This window comes from Molossus molossus, unplaced genomic scaffold, assembly GCF_014108415.1.
Source record: "Molossus molossus isolate mMolMol1 unplaced genomic scaffold, mMolMol1.p scaffold_m16_p_6, whole genome shotgun sequence".
NCBI classification, from domain to species: domain Eukaryota; kingdom Metazoa; phylum Chordata; class Mammalia; order Chiroptera; family Molossidae; genus Molossus; species Molossus molossus.
Window position 1 is genome coordinate 81,302,114 of NW_023425399.1, and position 18,770 is coordinate 81,320,883.

The 18,770-nt window shown below is 35.1% G+C and overlaps 1 pseudogene; it reads right to left on the minus strand.

The window, feature by feature from the left end:
* Positions 1–578: 578 nt before the first annotated feature.
* LOC118619256 lies at positions 579–18,462 on the minus strand (annotated as a pseudogene).
* Positions 18,463–18,770: the final 308 nt, after the last annotated feature.

The window sequence follows — 18,770 nt, forward strand, 5'->3', positions numbered from 1 at the left end:
ACTGTAATTATATACTTATTTATGTCTCTCACACTGGGCTGTGATATTCTTCTATGAATATAATAAATGCTTAGCATGCATTTTTAAGATAAATTAATAAATAAATGAAAAGATGTATGAATGAGTATCTCCCATGATATGTGCAAAAATAGCTAATAAAATATATCATTTTCAGATAGGTATAAAAAGAATTCATAAACTCATTCTTCAGATTCTAATCTGTCCCTTAGCTTTCTAAATTTTAAAGTTTCCAAAGAAAGAACAAGTGCTCTTTCCTCTAGCAAAAGTCTGAATGCTTTTTCTACATAAGGTCTTTCTGCTAAGAGAGGAAAAGCACAACCCTTTGTAGAGGTGGTTGTTCCATGAAGATGGATTATTTTAAATAAAGACTTGTAGGTATCACAACTATTCATAATTTTATTATTTATTTATTTATTTTTAATATTTTTCAGTTCAAACTCATTTCCTTTTTATTTAAGTTCAAGTTACCGTTACATGGTTTGGTACTCAATAAAGGAAAACTTGTTCAAATAAGGTAATCTGTTATAATCAGTATTTCCAGGTGATGGTTTACCCTCAAGTAGCATTATCAGTAAATCCTTGGGAAGCCTATTGCTGGGGTTTATACTTTGTCAAGGCCCAGTTCCTCTGGAGTGGAGATTCCCAGTTCATTTAAAGTTGGTCTAAGTTCCTGGATGACATAAGGGTAGATTTCCTTATGAGGTCCTGCTTTGTCCTTAACAACCTCTAGGATGCGAACAGCACTAGCAAAATCATTTCACCGTCTGCATGCCCGCAAAGCAGCATCAATGATTTTGGGCTCTGGAACCAGATCACAGCCAACAACAGTGTTCATCCCTTTACGCAATTCCCAGGCATTAATATCTGGCTTGTTGAAGTATGTCACCCAGAGAGCATCAAGCTCCTCATCTGTCTCATGTGAGCCATGGGAGTAGCAGCGAACTGACTGGAGAGCCACAGCGAGGCCGGGCCGGGCAGGGTGCAGGAGGCCTGGAGGGCTGGCTCGGGGCTGTGGCTACGGCGCAGGCGCAGCTGCGAGAGCAGAGCGGCACCCAGCATGCGATGGATGGTGAAGCACAAGATGAGGAAAAGGAGAAGCCGGCTGTGAGCTCACCCGCCATTCAGGAGCTTAACTGTTCATAATTTTAGAAGATAGAAAATACAATATTGCACAGTAGCAAATTATCATGGTGGGAACATCTATAGATTAAAAATTAGTATATATGAGTTCTAGATGATATTGCACCAGGTAATTATAATGACATTTTGCTATTTGGAGTTCATAGGTTTTAAAAAGAATTAAAAAATAAAAAGAAGACAGCGAACATTCTGTCAAAGTAATTTTCAGGTAATTAATTGGATAAAAACTATTAAATTTATTTGTGTTCTGGGTGCCATGAAAACTCTCTACTGCATTATTTCATCTACTTTTTGAATAATAACCAGGTTTTATGAGGCCCACTATTTTGTAACTATGGAAACTGAAGCTTACCAAGTTAAGTAACTAGCCCAAGGCTATGCTATTAGTAGTGCTGAACACAGATTTGAAGTAGGTCCTCTGCCATCAGACCCTGAGATCTTAGCCACTATGCTGCTCTGCTTCTCTAGTGCCAAAAATACACATGAGAATGTCCCTTGACAATATATGTGCCCATGATAGCCATTCTTCATTCACCACAGGTACTCACATGTAATTTAGATACTCATTTTTTTTTTTTATTTAAAAGTGTTTCCATTGCCTCCGTCTCCAATATCTACATATATAAAGTCTATTTATCATTTAAGACATGTCAAATGCAATCTTCTTTATGAGGTATTCCCAGTTCATGAATCAAAAAAAAAAAAAAAAAATCTATCTCTTATCTCTAATAACACTTTTTAAAGTAATCCTCTATTATGAAAATAGTGCCTCTTCTGAATAAGAGATTTTAGCCAACTAGCTATCTATCTAATAAGAGTATGATTGTATAGTGGCCAGGAACAATGCTGTAGTCATCTTTTTTTTATTTTTTATCCTCACCTGAGGACATTTTTTGCATTTATCTTCAGATAGAGCTGGAGGGAGAAAGAGAGGAAGAGAGAAACATCAATGTGAGAGAGACACATCGAGTGGTTGCCAACCACACGACCCCAACCAGGGCCCGGGACAAACTGCAACAGAGTTACGTGCTCTTAGCAGGGACCGCTTGCTGAAGCTCCAACCGCTGAGCCAAACTGGCCAAGGCTCATCTTTTTTTTTTTTTTTTTACAGCTTTATTGAGGAATACTTAACAAATGTTGCATATATTTAGGTGTACAATATGATGTTTTGATATGCATATACATCGTGAAATGATTACCACAGTCAAGCTACTTAACATATCCATCACCTCACATAGCCACATTTTTATGTGTGTGGTAAGAACACTTAAGATTTACTCTTTGAGTAAATCTCAAGTATGTTATACTGTATTATCAGCTATTGTCACCATGCCGTACATTAGCTCTTCAGAAAATGTTCATCCTATATAACTGAAACTTTGTTCTTTATAACCAAATATCCCCATTTACTCTTCCTCCCAGACCCTGGCAACAACCAAGCTACTCTCTGCTTATAAAATTTTGATATTTCAGATGCCATATAATAGTGAAGTCTTTAGTATTTGTCTTTCTGTGTCTGGTTTATTCCAATTAACATAATGTCCTTCCATTTCATCCTTGTTGTCACAAATAAGATTTCCTTCTTTATTTTTTAAGACTGAATAATATGTATATGTATATATACATGATATGTATATCTAATATATAATATGTACAAATATAATATATGTACTATTTATGTGTATATATAAAATATATACACATATATACATATATTTTCTTTAACCATTTATGTGTTCACAACACTTAGTTTGTTTTATATCTTGGCTAATGTGAATAATCATTCAGTGAACCTAGAGCGAAAACATCTCTTTGAAATACTAATTTTATTTCCTTTGAATATACCTCAAAGTGGGATTGCTAGATCATATGGTAGTTCTATTTTTAATTTTTTGAGGAACCTCTGTACTGTTTTTCATAATGGCTACACCAATTTTTATTTTTGTGGTGCACAACAGTGTGCGAGTGTTCTTAGCCATTGTTTCTATCCTGTGGAGACTTGCTTAGGTAGGTAATTGCCCATTGAATGACTGACTATGATATTAAAGCATTTTGAAAAAGCATACATCCTGAACAAGGGAAAGGTATTGTCAATTGTCAAAATTATTGATGAGTTTCATAAGTCTTCCTAAAATTCAAAATAAAAAATATACATATTATAATGTTTACATCTTGACATAGAGTCTATGCTATTTCCATTCAGCTTTAATAAAAATGTTTTCTGAAGAAAATTTCCTCAATAAGATTATCAATTTAACAATCTAAGTATCAGGACATGACAATGTCATTGCTCCAGTTTAGATTCTAGTTTAGAGTCAATTAAAAAATTCTTTAATTTCTGAAGCTAGGAAAATTGGCTTCACAGCTGGATGACTGGTTCATTCAGCAAGAAATCGGTCAACTTTCAAAGACCTGAACAAATGCATTTCGCACAGTGTCAAGAGTCATAAAGTTGCTGAGCCAAGAACAACTTAGAGAATTCAGGCAAGTTTGAGCTGGCTTGGTCAAATAAGAACAGACAAATTCTCATTGACCCTCTCAAGCTAAACTAATATTATGTCTAACATCCAGACCCATTTCACTGAATTTTCTACTGTACACTTTCTTATTGTAATGGACATTCAGTGTTAAAGCATTCCGTTAAATGACCTTCTCTTCAGTCATCTTTCTTGAGTTGCTCCTCGTGTTCTATCAAGCTAGCTCACCTCATCAGCATACAAATTTCCCTTACTTTATTTTATTTTAGTTATTTTTTTGCCTTCAAGGGAAGGGAATGCTTGGTGTTTGTCTAGAATATTATGACTACAATGTAGGTAGGATGTGCCTCCTACCATTTGGGGTACGACATAAAATGTCTCCTCTCTGACTTGCTGGGAAGTTGAGAGGAAGTTTGCCATTTATAGTGTTTAATGTATTTCCTGTAAATGTGTAGGAAATGCCTGTTTGAAGTTCTGAAGCAAACTACCTTGATGTTCACAGAGATGAGATAAACGGCTTGATGAAAGAAATCATATTCAAGAAGGACTCCAAGGAGAGGAAAACAGCCTGTTTATGTACGTGATGATCAAAGGAACTTCACATGAATTGAAAGTACATATTTTTTTCCCTTAAGTAATTTGCAAAGAACAATCTACATGGCTAAAAGAAAACTGGTAAGTCTTTAATGACTATATTTTGGTCTTATGTATTAAAAAAATTACTAAGCTAACTAAAATAATATATTCATAAAAATTTTGTTTTCAAAGGAGATATTCTATACTTTCCATACTTATCAATATTAAATTATAATAAAATAAATTAGAACTCAATGATATTGTACTTTTTTGCTTTTTAAGAAATAACCAACAATTGGGCTTATATAAACACAAAGAGAACTACACTTAACAAATAAATGTTATCAATAATTAAAGGTCTTTACAATCAAAGCCAGTAGAGAATTGTACAGAATTCTACAGAACAGATGCCAGGATAATGGACTACAACAAATAAATTTTCTTAAATACCCAACACCATAATAATTTGCTGCCTAATACCATATTCTCCTCTCTACAAAAGAATAGATGCTGCCCCCAAATGAGAAACCTGAAAGTGATATTTCCTGTGAGGGAAAACTACATATTCTTAAATCATTAGCTTTTTCCTTCATTTATGTGATCTACCTCCCTTTTCTCTCTGACTAAATTTGACTGAGCTTCAAAGAATAGAAAGGCAGGCAAAAATGCAATCAACTTCAAAAATTACTTTGCCACAGCACAGCAAAACGCATCCAATTAAAACATTAAACACCGTACTAATAATTATGTTTTCTACACTGCCTTTTCATCAAGGATTTCAAAGTCAAATTTACAATTCCTGAGTTATGCTGTGGACATCTCTAATTCTGATGGCCGGCAAGAATTCCTCCCTTTCCCCTTCCTAACCCCTGCTCAAAGTTCTAATGGAGTTTGATGGACAATTATTTTGCCACTAAAATCTGTAAGATTTGGTTTCTCCTTCATCTTCTTTTGCCTTTGTTCAGCTAGCTGAGTGGCTAATTCTCAGTAATTTGTAAGCACAAGTGGGCCGATTTTTAAATGTTAAAAATATTTGAATGAATTTTTATTATATTTTTTCTGCCATAAGTGCTTAGCTTGAAATATGCTACCAAAATTCTACCTTCATAGGCAACAGGTAATTAGCAAGGAACATAAGTGAAGCATTTAAATTAGTGCTTTTAAGGCTCTTATAAACAATGGCATTTCTAAGCACATTATCTGTGAATAGGTGCCACAGCCCCTATAGCTCATGTATTTTTTTAATGCAACCTCTCTTTTTTAAACAGACTATAAAGTTGTATTTGGCCTAAGCACTGTACACATTATCAAAATTCCAAATTAGTTGGTCTAAGAAAATTTTACTGAATAATGTTACCTTGTTTCTATAATCATAATGCCGATGAATTTTAATCTTTCAACAGGTCCTTTGTAGACTTCTGCAACTAAATTTGTTTGGTTTAAAAAGTAATAACTATCCTGTCACATTTATATATAATTTTTTTTTCTTCAAAACGAGAATGTCTGTCTACTCGTTTTGGTATTTGATTTTATTTTGCAGGTTTGGTTTTAAACTACTCTGATACTTCCCCTTTTTTTTGAAATTTTGTTACATGACTCAAATATTTTTAAAGCTTGCTTTAAACTAAATCAGAATCCTTTATAACCATAGTTATAAAACCACTAAGTGTAAATCCCTAGATCTTCTAGTGTCTAATTTCAACCTGTTATTAACTATCCAGATAAATGCACTAGTACTTAGTGTCCTTAATGTTAAAACAAAGTGAGTGACCTTTATACATCTTTTTTTTTTCTTTATTGATTTTAAAGAGAGAGGAAGGGAGAGGGAGAGAGAGAGATAGAAACATCGATGAGAGAGAACATTGGCTGCCTCCTGCATGCCCCCCCACTGGGGATTTGGTCCACAACCTAGGCATGTGCCCTGACCAGGAATTGAACTGGCGACCTCTTGGTGCATGGGTTGACACTCAACCACTGAATCACACTGGCTGGGCAATCTTTAAATATTAAAAAATACAGTTCAACGTTAAAGCTTAATGTTATGTGTCTTGAAATTCCCGATACTTCATTAGCTAGCAACAGTAACACAATACGTATTGAAGACCTCCTCTCTACAAAGTCCTGAGCCAGTAGGATGAAGATAAACGAGAAATGGTCCTTCCTTCATTCATTCTTACACTTTTTATCTGTCTATTTCCATATATATTTTCTTATTTTGATGCTCATAATAACTTAATTAGAAAGGAAGCTGTTACTTGTCCCATTTGTGAGATAAAGGCAAGCAGTTTCAAAGATTAAGCAGTTATTAGAAAATTCTAGAGCTAGTGAGAGAGGCAGAACTCGAATTATGTAAGATGTTATTATTGTGATATATTGATTATTGTGCACTATTCTTGAATGACATTCTTTAGGCCTTTCTTCCTGAACCACCTAATATTGTCCCACTGTGGAAAAGGCATTATAATTTTGTATTTACCTCTAATGTATCTCAAAGGGAACCTTGTTTAATGATATAACATTTGTAAATCGCTTTGAATAAAGGAATCATTTAAATGCAAAGTACTCCTGAACATTATCCTCTGTACTCTCCCACTGGGTCCATAAAAATCAAATAGCGCTGACTGTGATCTTTTAGGAACATGAGTGTCTAAATGGACTTTTTGCACCTTGCTGCACCACCCCCTGGAGAAACTGTGCACTTCAGGCAGATCACTGAGTGAGGTTATGATGCCTAGGCCACCAGTCCTCCACAGAGCGTAGCAGGGGAAATTGACAACTTGAAAACCTTTCCTAAACTTGCACTTAGTCTCAAGTCAGCAGGTACTGGGAATTAGTTTCTCACATAGCTCAAGCAAACGCGTGGACAGCGATCAAACTTGCACAGGAGGAGAAATTGTGGCTCTTGGAATAAAAATGATGCTGTGTGACTGAGAAAAAGAACTCTCCATGATTTACCCCTCCTGGTGCCACTGGCCATTACATGTACACAGGCCTTTAATGTGTTCAAATAACCTGGTACTGGTATCCAAATGGGTTTCCTTCTCAGGTTTCTTTAATAACCTAAATTTCCCACAATCCAATGATGAGTGATCCCTTCCTTGACCAGGGCATGCCCCTTTGTCTGTTTAATATAATCCCCAAATTTCAGCTTAGGCTAGAAAAAAACTTCACAAGCAGTGCCTGATTTTTCTGTTTCACCAAAGCTTTTATTCTTATGACCCTTTTGCTCATTTAATGTTTCTCACTCATTTCTCATGCTTCCCATATTTATTTCAGCTTTGTCTACATACCAAATCTCTCACCAAGTTATGCTTAGACACATCCTTCGTATTATTATAACTTTTTAAATTATTGATGTAAAGCTTATGTACAGTGAAAGGCACAGGTCTTAAGTGAAAAACTCAGTAAACTTTGACAAACGCATACATCTTGTAAACAACACCACAAACAAGATATAGAACACTCCCACCAATACAGGGAGTCCTCACCTAGTATATTCCGGTAACCCAAGAAGGTACTTTTGATTGTATTTCCCTAGATAACTTTTTGCTGGTCAACAACTTCATGAAAAATGAATTCATACAGTATATATTCTATTATATCTGGCTACTTTGCAATTCTATATAAATTCTAGATAACTTATCAGGTTGAGGAAGCTTCTATTTTAGTTTTGTGGAGAACTTTTATCATGACTGCATTTTAAACTGTGTCAAATACCTTTCTGCATCTACTGAAATAATTATATATTTTCCTCTATTATTCTGTTAAGTTTTTATCAATTTTTAAAAATATTAAATCTTACATTTATAGGAAAAGCCCAACTTTAATCTGGCTATATTATTTTTTTTACATATTGTTGGATTTAGTTTCCTAAATTTAAAAAATTCTATAACTATGCATAAATGATTTATATTCATTTATTTTCTGTCTTGTCTGTGTCCAATTTGGTACCGTAGTAATTCTTTCCTCATAAAATCAGTTGGAGGGTGTTTCTTCTCTCTTCTTCTGTTTACTGAAAGACGTGTAAGACATAATTTTTTCTTTAAATATTTCACATAAATTGTGAGTGCTGTCATGTTGGCTTAAAGTTTTTGTTGTGGGATGGTTTTTAATAAATACTTTATTATACTATTGTTTAATAGACATAGGGAGATCCAGATTTTTTATTTATTTTTGAGTCAGTTAATCTGATAATTTTAGAATTTCAAAATTTTTCATTACATCTAAGCTAGTGAATTTATTGGCATAGAGTTGTTTATCATATTTCTTCATCTACATTTTGCTGTCTTTATAATCTGTAGCAATGTCCCCTCTTTAATTTTGATATTGGTAATTTATGTTTTATCTTTTTGTTGATCTGTCCAGCTAGAGGTTAATCAATTGTAATTTTATAAAATATTTTGGTTTTACTCATAGTTGTCCATTTTCTATTTCACTGACTTCATTTTTACAAAATTATTTTCTTCTTATATAAGTTTGAATTTAATTTTCACTTCTCTTTTTATCCTTTTTTTTTTTTTTTCCTTATTGATTTTAGAGAGAGGAAGGGAGAGGGAGAGAGAGATAGAAACATTGATGAGAGAGAACATCAAATGGCCGCCTCCTGCATGGCCCTCACTGGGGATCAGGCCCACAACCTGGGCATGTGCCCTGACCAGGAATTGAACCAGTGACCTCTTGGTGCATGGGTCGATGCTCAATCACTGAGTTGCACTGGCTGGACTCTTTTTATCTTTTTAATTGGAAACATAGATTTTGATTTTGAACCTTTCTTTTTATCTAATGTAAGTAAGGTATGATATCTCCTCTAAAACCTGGTTTAACTATAATTCACAAATGATATATATTATACATATACAAATATATAATACATATAAAACATTTTGTATCTCATTTACATCAAGTTCAAAACATTTTCAAATCTTCTTTGTGATTTCTCGTTAGAACTTAGATGTATTTTTATAAGTATTTTAAACAACTTTACCCAGATATAATCCACATTTCATATACTTCACCTATTTAAGGTTTATAGTTCAATGAAATAGCCTTTAGTATATAAGAGTTTGTATCTGTCACCAGAATCAAATTTAGACTATTTTCATTATTTCAGAATGAAATCCAATATCCCTTAACTGTTATTTCTCTCTCTACAGCCCTAACTAACCAGTAATCTATTTTCTCCCTACATAGATTTGCTTATTATTGACATTTTATATAAATGGAATCATTTAATATGTGGTCCTTTGACTAGTTTCTTTCACTGAGTATAATGTTTTCAAGATTCATCCATGTGGTAGCATGGTGTATTTTATTTATCTGTTCATCAATTGATAGACATTTCCTTTGTTTTCACATTTTGACTATTATCAAGAATGCTACTATGTTCATTTGTGTACATGTTTTTTGGGATTTTTTTTGTATCAACCTATGTATTTATTTTTCTTGGATAAACACCTAGTTGTAGAATTGCTAGATCATATGGTAACTATGTTTAGTGACAGACTCTTTTTCAAACAGGCTGAAACACTTTATATATCCACCAGCACTGTACGAGGGTTTCAACTTTCCATAGTCTCACCAACACTTGTTATTTTCTGTCTTTGTGATTCTAGTCATCTACTGAGTGTGAAGTAGTATCTCATTGGTGTTTTAGTTTACATATTCCTGATCACTAACGATAACAAGCATCTTTCGATGTACATACTGGTCATTTGTATGTACATTCTTTGGAGAAATGTTGATTTAGATCCTTTGCTCATTTTAAAATTAGGTTGTCTTTTTATTGATTTGCAAGAGGCTGATATATATTCTTGATATAAGTGCCATATCAGATATATGATTTGAAACTAATTTTTGCCATTTTGTGGGATATCTTTTAATGGAGCCCTTTGAAGCACAAAAATTACTAAATTTGATGATGTCTAGTTGATTTGTTTTCTTTTGTTGCTTATATTTTTGATGTCACATCTATGAATTCATCACCAAATCTAAGGTCATGATCTCTCCATTTTAACTGGTGGACTTTGAGGAAAGCAAATTGACCTCTATAACATGGGTGGTCCTTAGTCAATCGATTGAATGTTTGAATAGAACAAAAGACTGGACTTCCCTGAGCAAGAGAAGATTCTGTAGAAGATTGTTTTTGGATTTTATATGCAACATCAGCTCTTCCAGATTCTCATAGCAGCTTGCCAGCCTTCCTACAAACTGGAGTATTGGCTCTCCTGGGTCTCCAACCTACCAACCCACCCTGCAGATTTTGAATCTGCCAGCCTTTGTAATCATGTAAGCCAATACCTGATAATAAATCCTTTTGTATATATATACACACATTGTGTTGTTTCTGTTTCTCTGGAGAACACTGACTAATGCAGATTTTGATATAGAGATTGGTTCTACAGGAACAAAATTTTAGGGATGACTTTTCTGAATTGATTCTGGGATTTCTAGAATGGTTGTCTAATCTGATTAGATGTAAAGATACTGATGACTCTATTTCCATTAGTAAATAGAGCACTGACAGTCCATGGTATGCTCTGTCAATAAAGATGAACACAATATCCCCATTGTTTGCTCCTAATCAAACATGTACAGGAAGCAAGGATCTAGGTTACAGTGTATATGATACTTCTGACAAAGAACATGAGATTGGCTGTTGCTCCTTATGTTGGTGGGCAATGTGGTAACAAAAAGAATGAACTCAGGGATTAGAATTCCTTGCTCATGTACCACATAAATTACCTTAAGCTTTCACGTGTGCCCTGAAAGAGACCTTGTCACCTGGAGCCATAGGCTGAGATTGCAGAAAAACAAATCCAAAGTCTCAACCTGTTAATGGCTGAATTGCAACACAAATTGAATTCTTAGCCTCACAGGGTATCTACTTTTATCAAGTAAAAGCACTGATTGGAAAGAAATGGAATCCTCAAAATGGGAAATGGGATGTGTGAGAACATGATAAAACTGGGGACATCGAGCCCCTGAATTTTGAGGTGCCAGTAGAAAGAGCCTCACCACCCCATCTGGGGGAATTAATCTTGCGTTGCCTAAAAAAACTCTAATGGCATCCCCTTAAACAGTTGCCTTGCAAAACATTGCTAATTCTTCTCAGGACTCATCCTCATTATTCCTTTTTGCTACATACCTATAACTAGATTCAAGTCCTAGCAAGCCCTCAAGTGGGGTACAAAGTGTGACCCATAAGGAAGTGTGCTACTCTCCAAAATTATGACTTTAATTTTCTAGTTAATATAGAAAGAAATTCAGAGAATCAGTATGGAAATAAATATTAAGGAAGTAAAATAATGGTGGAAGAAATATAAAGATAGATCAGCCTAAATTTACTGATATGGACCCACTAAGCAGAGATTCTACATTTAATGTTGCAGCTCAAGGAATTAGAAAGGACTCTAATAGGATTAGAAGGGGTTGGTTGGCTGAAACATGGACCAAAAGGTAGCTCACAGTAAAATAAGTTTAAAATGCCAGACCTCCCTTGATATACTGTAGTGAAAGGGATACAAAGATGTAGGGAGATTGAATTGTGAGTAGATTTGTCATTTAAGACCTACCTGAAAGAATTCAGAAGGCACGCCTTTCACCATGACTGTAAGAAATAAATTTAATCATTTTTCAGAATTCTACAATGGCTCTTCTCTGTAGGCCAGATCTTACAGTGAGAATTGTGGTCACTGAATTGAGAAACTTAAGTGCAATGGGAGTAGTAATTGGATCGAGGGTATCGGGCCAAGTGGCAGCACTCAACTGCTAAAGTCAAAATGGATGTAGTTATCTTAATGGACAACAGAGTCAAAGCAGCAATCAAAGTCTATGACTAGGGCAGACCTAGGGACTTGGCTGTTTGATCAGGTTGTTCCTAGCAGTGAAATAGATAGAAAAATCTACTAAATCTTTACTTGATCTGTATAAGTAGAAAAGCTTTAGGTTAAGTTATTAAAAGTCTAACCTGAGTTATAAAAAGAGAGAGTCATGTCCCTGTCAATCCATTCTTAAACATAAACCAATTTATAGTCCTGGAACACCTTGAATGAAGGGGATACCAGCTCCCTTTGTGAAAATCCCTTGGTATGCTGACAAAAATTTACACTGTTAATTTTTCTCCCAGCCTTCCCCAAAAGAACCTGTCTTTTTACAAGAGTAACTGTGCGTTGAGGAAAAGAAAATAATCAAATATTTCAGAAACTTCTAGACAGTGGCTCTGAACTGACAACTAATTCCAGGAGACCCACCATGTCACTGTGGTTTACCAGTCTGCGGAGGGGCTTATGATGGTCAGGTATCAATAACATTTTAGCTTAGGTGTGCTTCACAGTGGGTTCAGTGGGTCCCCAACCACACCCTGTGTTTATTTCCCAAGCTCCAAAATAAACAATTGGGTTAGATATACTCAACTGCTGGCAGAATCCCCACATTGGCTCCATTACCTGTGGAATGAGGACTACTGTGTTGAAAAACGGCAAGTAGAATTCATCAGAACTGCCTCTACCTTGGAAAATAGTAAACCAAGAGCAATACTTCATTCATGAAGGGATTGCAAACATCAGTGCCACCAGGAAAGACTTAAAAGATGCAGAGGTGGTCATTCCAATCACATCGTCATTTAAGCAGTTGTCTATTCAACTTGTGAGGAATAGAGGTGGACCTTCGAGAATGACAGAGAATTATCACAAGTTTAACAAGGTGGTGACTCCAATTGTTGTACCAGATGTGGTTTTGTTATTTGTGGAAATTTAGACATTCCTTGATAACTGATATGCAGCTATTGACCTGGCAAATCCTTTTTTTTTTTTTTTTTTTTGCCATTCCTTGTTAATAAAGAACACCAGAAGCATTAGTTTTCGGATATCTGCTAGCAATATGCCTTCACTGTCCTTCCTCAGGTGTATATCAAATGTATCAGTCTGCTAGGGCTGAAATTTAAAAAAAAAAAATCACACAGACTGCATGCCTTAAACAATGAAAATTTCTTTTCTCACAGTTCTAGAGGCTGGAAGTCAAGGAGTCAGCAAGTTTGGTCACTCTTAGGACTTCTCCCCTTGGCTTGCAAATGTTCTCACATGATCTTTCCCTGGTGCATGTCCAACTCTCATATCTCTCTTTTCTTAAAAGAACACTAGTCCTATTGAATAAGGGCCCCACCCTATCTCTAATTACAACCATTTTGGAGATTAGGGCTTCAACATAGGTTTAAAGGGAACAAAATTCAGTCCACAACATCAGTTCTCCAGTCCTATTTCAAAATACAGTTCATGGGAATCTTTATTTTTTTGGTTAATCCTCACCCAAGAAAATTTTTTCATTAATTTTTAGATAGAGTGGAAGGGAGGAAGGGAGAGAGAGAAACCTCAGTGTGAGAGAGACATATCTATTGGTTGCCTCCCACATGGTCCCAGGACCAGGAATCGATCCTGCAACCTAGGCAGATGCTCTTGTCCAGGAATTGAACCTATGGCCCTTCAGTCCACGGTCCCATGCACTAACCACTGAACAAACCTGCTCAGGGCTAGTTCATAGGAATCTTGCCTTTCCCTTCCATGAGATATTACACTGGCCCATTGCATTGGACTTAGCTAAGAAGTAGTAACTACTCTAAACTTATTGGTAAGATATTTATGTGTTGAGAGTGGGAAATAAAACTGATAAAACTCAAGAGCCTTATACCTCCATAAGATTTCTAGGGGTCCAGTGGTGTGGGGCATGTCAAGATATCCTCTCTAAGGTAAAGAATAATTTGTTGCATCTGTTCCAGCCTATAATGAAAAAGAGGCACAATGCTTAAGGGGTCTCTTTGGATTTTTGAGACAACATATTCCTCATTTGGATGCCTTATTTACCTAGTGACCTCTAAAACTACCAGTTTTGAGTGAAACCCCCCCGCAAAGAAAGTGACCTGTAACAGGTCTAGGCTGCTATGCAAGCTGTTCTGCCATTTAAGCTAGGTGATCCAGCAGATCCAATGGTGCTGAAGGGTCAATGTCAGATAGAGATGCTGTTTAGAGCCTTTGGCAGGCCCTGTGCATGAATCACAGCACGAGCCCTTAGAATTTTGTAGCAAAGCCCTACCATTCTCTTTGGATAACTACTCTATTTTTGAAACTGCATTTGGTTTGCTACTGGGCCTTAGCAGAATCTAAATGTTGAACCATGGGCCATCAAGTTACCGGAGCTGCTCACTGTAAAATATGGTGTTATCTCACCCACCAACCCATAAAGTTGGGTGTGTACATCAGTCCTCTGTCATCAAATAGAAGTGGTACAATCAGGACAGATTATAACCAGAGAGCTATGGGAAACCTATTAGATGACCTATTAGCATTCAATAGACTAAGAGTGAGGAGATAAATAACAGTTGGTAGTGAAATAAAGAAATGCAAGATCTATTTTTATATAAGTGGCTGTTGAAGAGGTAGGAGTGAGATGAGAGCCTCAATGGGTATTCAGTGATGAAACAAAAAGTCCCAAGGATAAAACCTAGAGAAACAATAAAATTATCTATGGAGGCGTTGGTAAATGATGAGCAAAAGAACTTAAAAACATAAGAAAGAAATAGCTATAAGAGTAGGTACTTAAAATCACTGAAAATAAGAAAAATACCCAGGAAATCAATGAACTATTATTTATTATCCATCAGTTTTTCAAAATGTGTAAAGTTGGATAATGACTAGTGGTCGTTGTCATGGAGAAAATCAGATGCTTTTGTGTACTGATGTAGAAAGTATAGAGTTTTGAGATTGCTTGCAGAATAATCTCAGTTTTTACTCAATTTCAGTATTTGTTTATAATTCAGTAATTCCACTTCTGAGTTTATAATCTGAAGAAATGTTTGTTTGGTACTTACGGGATAAGTAGGGGATATTGATCAAACTGCCATTCGAGAAAGTGGAGGGTTAGACACAAACTAATGCTAGTATGAGGAAATGGATACTGTGGCAAGTACATAGCATGTGTGGCCCAGTATTATTGTTAAGATATTCAGTGTACTCCTTATAAGATCCTCCTCATTGGGCCCATCCTGTGGAAAAATTGGATTTCAAACCCAATTCTTGTCACATTGGAAATGTGACTTACCTTGACTGTTGAAGTATGAGTGAAAATGATATGTAGCCTTTCTAAGCAGAAGTTTTAAGAAATATGGCATGGGTCTTCTGTGTCTCTCTCCTTCTGTCAGAGAATGGCTCTATTGTGGACAAGGACTCTTACTTCATATAGATCCCAGTGTGAAGGGAATGCAGAGCAGAGACATAGACAACATGTGATGTAAATAAGAATTAAAGTTTGGCTTATATAAGTCACTAGAATTTATGTGATGGGGTGTGTGTGTGTGTGTGTGTGTGTGTGTATACAACCTCGCAAAAGCTAATGGTTACTCTGTGGAGTGCCATGTAATAGTGAAAAGGAATTCATGCTTGGATCTGAAAAACTTAGAGGTGATTTTAAAAAAAGAAGTACAGAGTAAGGTCTCTCACACAATGTTAAATAAATTAAAAACATAAAAAGTGAGTCAAATTACTTTAAAAGGGTACATACAAATTTAATAAAACATATCAAATACATTAGAATATTTGCCTGTGAAAGCTAAGAAGATTGTAACTGGAAAATAGAGATAAAAAGATATAAAGCAATAAACGAATGTTAACCTATTATATACGAGTGTGCTTACATGCAAAATACATACATGTCTCGAGATAAAAGAGATGTTTTAAATATGAATAATAATGAGGGATGTAATTAACCCAACCCTTTGCATCTAAGAACTAAAAATGGAAACAGACAACAGTAGAAAACAATGCTGGGGTCCTTCCAGTGTGGCTCAGTGGTTGAGCATTGACTCATGCACCAAGAGGTCACCGGTTTGATTCTTGGTCAGAACACATGGTTGTGGACCCAATCCCCAGTGGGGGGCATGCAGGGGGTGGCCAATTGATGTTTTCTCTCATTGATGTTTCTATCTCCCTCTCCCTCTCATTTCCTCTCTCTCTCAAATCAATAAAGGAAAAAAAAAAATTTAAACCATATTGGGGATGGGGTGGGGGGGGATCGGGAGGAAGGCGTCAATGGGGGGAAAAGGAGAAACATCTGTAACAAAAACAAATTATTAAAAATAAATAAAGAGAGCCAAATACAAAGAAGAAAGAAAAAACAAAAACAAAAAACAAATTTTAAGGAAGTTTACAGAGAACAATGTTTCACCATGTTGGCAGAAATTTGGTTTTGTGGTAACAGCACATTAGAAGTGTTGGCCAATTTATAGGATTGTGTGGAAAGTCCCTTTGGCATTCAACAAAAATTGTTAGATCACTTTCTGTCTACTTTTTGAAAGATTATAGCTGTCTCATTCCAGAACACATAATAGTTACTTTTATTTCCTTGTTGCGATTTTTATTTACTGACCCACTGCACTGGGTCTTTGTCAGCTCAGTGCAGGAATAGGCACCTAGCAGGTATGGCTGGCTTCAGTGTCATTGTATTCTCCAGGTGTACTCTGTGTCCTTGGCATAATGTTGAAGGACATAAGCCTTTGTATAGCAATGCATGTAGAGCTTCCCTACTTGAAATTTCATATTTGCCTCAGAGAATTGAATCTGTGGCCAAATAAAATATTGTTCTGTACTTTTTCTTGAGATCCCCATGATTCAGTTTTTTATAGCTACGATTCTACAATTTTTATGACCTTAGAGCTTCCGACATGATGCATACTTTTCTCTCTTTCTTCTTCTTCTAATTATTTTGGAAAGATGTTGGCAAATTTATGATAAGGAAGTATAGAATATTAATTTCTCAAAAAATGCACTTTTAGTTTTAAATTCTCAACAGAAAAACTCTGTGAGAAAAATAATAATACAGAAAATAAATGAAGTAATTATTTTTTAAATCAGACTTTAAATTAGAAAAAAAAAAAACATTTAAATAATGAAAGTAGATTATTGTATGTGGTTAGGTTGAAAGATACAGGCATTTAATTCTTACCCTCAATTACTTCCACGTCTTATAAGATTCTCGCAAAATAAATAGTTTTATGTAAATTAGTTTGAGTTCATGATAAAACAACATTTTCCTAAAGGTGGATTTAAAGAACAATAGTCCTTTGATATAAAAAGGAAAAATTACGCCTACTATATTATCTTGGAGACTCCCAATCCACATGAATATATTAAAAGCTCTAAGACAAACTGATTTAAAGGAACTTGTTTTTCCAAACTTATTTGAATCCATAACTTTTTCTTCAATAATAGATATTCACATGGATCAAAATTAAAATTTTTTGGAACATGTTGTGGTAAGTATGGCAAAGACACCTGAAAGTTAAAACTTTTTAACTTGATTAGTACAGTGCCCATAATATTTATTCGGTAAATATTTAATATAAATTTAAAGCCAATGAATAAATATATGTTATTTAAGGTGATTATCTAAGTAATACATTAAGATAATTAGGATAGGTGTTTTCACCCCTAGTGAACAGAGGAAAAAATAAAACTTAGTAGAATAAATAACTTTCCAAAGGTCACACATCTACTTATGTTAAAGAAATCAGAAATTAAGGGAGATTTTTTTTTCTTTTCAATTGGTATATTTTTGTGTGTACACTAGTGTCAACATAGGAGGCAAATATCTAATTTTTTATTAGCCATAGATTATAACATTGTATTATTAATTCCACCAAAGAATTTTCACAACCAAATGTTATGTTATAACAATATATAGTGATCAAAAAGAAAGTAACAATCAAATTTTGCTTAAGTTTCTAATGCATAGTACAAATGCCAGAAAAAAATTAAGAGGTAGGATAAAAGTAATGTTCTAAATTAAGAAAAAGACAACTTTTAACTTGTTTGTTGCCTTTTTAACTTAGACTTTTAAAAGAAGCCAAATACTGTAATCATGCATTCATTTTGGTATAAGACATAATGAGGCCAGAATATACTATTTTGCACTGGGCAGTGAAAATGGCATTCTGAATTCTTTCAAATACGAATAAATATTATAATACATGCTAAAATTCCCACCAGCATGAAATGACCTATAAATTGACATCGATTCTATAAAATTATACAATCTTTCTGGTTTCTACACTCTGCGGAGACCACACTTTCTAGAAATGAGCCCTCGCTCATACGATTAGCAAATAGGTGGTGAAAAACGGGGGGGAGCTTTCTGCTCAGACGTGCTGGCTTACCTGAGGCTGAAGGAGCACCGGCCAGGAAAAGGCGGCACCTGGCTTCTCCATGGCCTTAGAAATATCTGATCAGTGTAAACCTATTGAACACAACTTAAATCTGTGTTCATTAATTCATTAATGTAGCCCAGAAGAACTCAGTATTTCTGTAAACTTTCATTATCCATTATGATCTTCAGTTCATTGTAGAGAACAACCAACATTCATCCAATATTATAGTCGTCCCTCGTTTATCGTGGTTAATCCGTCCAGACTAGCGGTTGCACCTGGCCTTGAAGGATTTCTGGGGCGCTCCAATACACAGTAATTTTATTTTTAATTGTAATACAGAGGTGTATAATTGACTCAGACAACCGAGC